We start from the raw sequence: 4,535 nt of genomic DNA on the forward strand, positions 1-4,535 counted from the left end.
GTCCATACTATATTGAGTGGCCATCGTAGTGGTGCAACCTGAACGATGTTTTCCTTACTTCCGGTCAAAGGCGCCATTTTGTGAAATAGGCATATAGGTGACTGGAGCACGCGGCCATTGTCTCTGTTCAACAAAACAAGTGTATATATACACATACGCATATTTTTCCTCAATCAATCACCGAATACAAGGTGCAATTCGATGCCAACTGGCCCTTCTCTCTGGTTTCATGTTTGTAAGGAAAATTAAGGGGGAAATTACGATAGCATTTCAGCCAAACATTCATTCGTGCCACGCTGCTTTTCTTTGAACGAAAAAAAAAACCCTCTGCTCCCCCTACACAATTTCTTCTCCTGTTATTTTATGCTTAAAACAAGCAAATAAATCTGCCTACAGGGTAAGAAAAAATTCGTTAACTTTTCCCATAAACACTTAATTCAAGAAAAATTGTCCCACCCCACTGGCCATTTTTTATCCACAATTTTATCCACATTTTTTTATACACATTCGATGTCTGCACGCACCATTGTCTTTGTTCAACGCAAACAATTCTGTTGCGTTTTTCTTTGAACGAAGTGCTCCGCCTAGATAATTTGACCCATATTCACATGGGTTTGTTTCTCGTTTTTTCTTTGAGAACAATCTATATAGCGCTTTCCACAATCGTTTTGGTGTTAGCTTTACGTAAAATAGAAACACAGAAAAGTACTGAGCGATGGAGAAACCACGAAGCGGAACATATTATGACCACGGATTGGCAAACAAACTGGCAACCACGCACAAAAGAAGCAAACTCTGGTTTTAAACTCACCTTATTTGTCCCCGGAAAGCGCCAGAGTCGATGCACGGAGTGGACGGAGCAAGCCTCGCTTCCATAGCCGAAGGTCAAAAATCCATTCAAACGTGTAGTCCCCGGTGTCCACTCGATTTTACCCAAAAAGCCGAGGAGCGATACCGCAATGGCATCCGGAGAAGGCGCTGGCTGTCGGGATGGAGGTTAGCGGGTCAGAGATCCGGCACTGAAGGTCTGCGTTCATTACTCACCGTGTGCATTTCACTCTATACTTGTAAAAAAACCATACAAATACATACAGAAACAGTTATCACTCATACAAAAAGAAACACGAAGGTAAAGCTTCAGTTAATTTGCTCGCTGAATGCTTTTTGCATGCACATACAAAACTGAACAAAACTGATATACTGAACAAAATAGGCCCCAAAATTGAGGAACACCAGTTGTTTAGTTAAACTGATTGAATAGCACTTTGCTTTCTATTTGTTAAATATGAAATGAGACAATAAATTACAAATTACATTTCAATGCCTGCAGCGTGTTCATGTCCACACCACAAATAAAACCGTGTGACCCTTTTTTTTGGTTTAAAGATTGAAAGTTTCGAACCTACGCAACACTCTAAAGACAAATGCTCCTAAATAGTACCAAATAAGGGTTCTTCAGCTTGTAACCATAGCAGAACCCGTTTTTTGGGTACTATATAGAACCTTTTTATACGGTTCTATAAAGAATCTTGCCTTGAAAAATGCTCACCTCAGTGGTGCTATAAAGAACGATTAATTTATCAGCTGTCAGGAGTGACATTTTTGTTATTTATCCACTTTCTAATGTATAGCACTTGATAAGGATTAACAGTTTAAAAACAGAAATGCAAGACATCAGAAAATACATTTATTTTTTACTTTCATAACATGAGAGGTGTCATACAATAACAAATATGTGCTTTAAAATCACATTCCTAAGTTAAAAATATACATAAAAATAGATATATGGATCATTACACAAATCACTACTCAAAGGAAATATGTTAAATAACTGCTTCAATATTAATTAACAATAACGTTTGGCCAAGGCAGTCCTTGTAAATAGACATATAAATAGACAAATAAAATCATGACATATATGCCATAGAGCCTGAGATAGAGAAAAATAATAAGGAATTCTGCTTTTACTACCATCTCAGAAATATTGCCAGAATTGGAGGTTTTGTCTCAAGACAGGACTTAGAGAAACTTGTTCATGCTTTCATCACCAGCAGGGCCGATTATTGCAATGGACAATGGATTAAAAAAGTACTGTTACTTGTTTAAAAACCACTTCATGGCTACAGGCCGAAATACATGACAGATATGCTAATCGAATATGAAACCGATTACTCGGAGCAATAGGATCAGGTCATTTAGAAAAAACAGGGGTTCACTCAAAACAAGGTGCATCAGCATTTAGTTATTATCAGCTTTCAGAAGAGATCAGATGTGCTTCAACAGTAGACACTTTTAAATCTAGATTAAAAACACATCAGTTTAACTTTGCATTTACTGAATGATTTAAAACAGTACGAATAAAACAGTACAAAAGAATAAAACAGTATGAACCTTACCTGTTATAAAGGGAATGAAGCTTACGGTATGGTGCTTACCTGCAGAAATAAATAAAGTACAATAAGAACACACAGAACTTCAATTTTCAAAATTATTTTAACAATAAATGATGATTATTTTACTGGTTTACCTGTTTGCGATTACCACAGAATCCCGTCACCTGGCTGCGGTCTTCATTTGGTGAACGGTTCTTCACTCATAATTGACCTATACAAGAAATAGAGAAGAATAATAAGCAATTCTGCTTTTACATGTAGATGTGTGCCCCAAGAACACAGACACACCGGCTCCAAAAAGTTTAAAAAGTACACATTTCTGTTATTTTAATGTGGCAAATGTGTCAGCTTTAAAAGAAGCATACATTACCTTTTAAAGAGGATGCGCACTGCGTGAAATACCTTTACTCCCAGCATAAGCAAGCAATTTTCAAAATGCTTTTAAAAGTAATGGTGATTATCTTACTTGTTTAACTGTTTGTGATTACCATGGAATCATGTCACCATCATTTTTAAGCTTGTAAAGCAAATAATGAAACATTGACTTAGTAGGAAAAAATATTTTGGAAGTATCGTGATAAATGATGAAGAAAATATTTTGCAAAGTGATGGTTAGCACACGGTTGATGGTACCTAATAAATTCCATCATATTTTTTTTATTCCTACTATGGAAGTCAATGGTGACTATCTGCTGTGGGTTTACCATCATTCCTCAAAATACCTTCTTTTGTGTTACTCAGAAAAAAACTAATCCTCGTGTTGTTGTAAGCCTGTATGCATGAGTAAATGATGACAGAATTATCATCATAAATTGAAATATCCCTTTAAACTGTATTTCCCCCCCTTAAACCTAAACTTATTTTCTTACGGCAAGTCATTTAGGTAATCAAGAAAATACTTTACCCGTTGTCTTTGTGAGTTAAACAAATACAGCTACGCTTCCAGGTCTGTCGACGTTGCTGTGGTTTTTCGACAGCTGTATTATGAAGGGTAGCGAATGAATGAATACATTGCAAAAAATCATTTCTTACTTGTTATTTCGAACTGTTTTCACTGTACAAATATCTAGAAAGTCTTAAAATAAGATGCATTTTTTGATGAGCAAAATGCCCTAAGAAAATAAGCCTAGCCTTTAGGGAGAAAAAAACTCAAAATTTAAGCGAATTTGGGCTTAAAACAAGCAAATAAATCTGCCAAAGGGGTAAGAAACAAATCTAGATATAAACACTTAATTCAAGAAAAATTGTCGTAGCCCATTGGCAGATTTGTTGGCTTGTTTAATGTACATGCATGTACAATATTTCAATTTGTCTTGTATTTATTAGCATTTTGTATTGCCCAACGCTGTCTATGTTGTTTAACTGTTGTCATTTTCTTATAAAAGCCTTTATAATTTATTAGTTTGGATGATTGCCATTCCCGAGAACCTCTTATATTGGAAATAAAAGAATCATCTAAGCATTATTTTGTTGACTGTCTCTTAGACATGTAGCCGTTTGATTGTGGTTCTATTTAATGGCTAGTCTATTCTTTTGGAATGGTCAAACGTCTATTAGATTTTCACTGACAGCCCAAATTAAGCCTTGTTTTAGCCTAGACACATATTCGCTGTCTATTAGAAATTATGTAGTCGTTGAATAGCCGCTTTTTTGATGACTAATGTATTCTTGGGCCGTGGTTAGACGTCTCTTGGACAAAAGAATCTATTTTTAACACAAAGGTCAGGGGAGAGCGCGAACGCAGTCCCCCACTATCAGAAATTTTGCAGTCGAGATTCCCACATTTGGGGAATTCGCAAAGGGTCAGCACAACCGGAGTGCAATGGCTGAGCCTCGCCCTGGGTGAACCACCTTCATGATCATGGTGTCTCCCCTGCCAGGTAAGTATGAGCGACACCCTTTGAGGCCAGACGGCCGCATCTTCCTGTGACCGATCACATCGACGGCGCCCCCGAAGGCCATCCGACTAACATTTCATTACTGTGTGTGACCAGGTGGAAAGCGCACGAAGCCACGTCTGAGACCAAACATTCTTCGAGATCTACCCTATTTTTATTCCGTTTCCAGCCCGGTTGAACCGTGTAGAGTGAAATATGTGAAACAATTTAAATCAAATGGATTTAAATTGCGCATTCAAATATA

At 37.1% G+C, this 4,535-nt stretch overlaps 1 non-coding gene across 1 annotated transcript; it reads right to left on the reverse strand.

Annotated features, from left to right (window-relative positions):
- Positions 1 to 4,116: 4,116 nt before the first annotated feature.
- LOC135726981 (U1 spliceosomal RNA) lies at positions 4,117 to 4,281 on the reverse strand. Its single transcript, XR_010525068.1, has one exon. It is a non-coding gene; the product is annotated as a U1 spliceosomal RNA (small nuclear RNA).
- Positions 4,282 to 4,535: the final 254 nt, after the last annotated feature.

This window comes from Paramisgurnus dabryanus, chromosome 9, assembly GCF_030506205.2.
Source record: "Paramisgurnus dabryanus chromosome 9, PD_genome_1.1, whole genome shotgun sequence".
NCBI classification, from domain to species: domain Eukaryota; kingdom Metazoa; phylum Chordata; class Actinopteri; order Cypriniformes; family Cobitidae; genus Paramisgurnus; species Paramisgurnus dabryanus.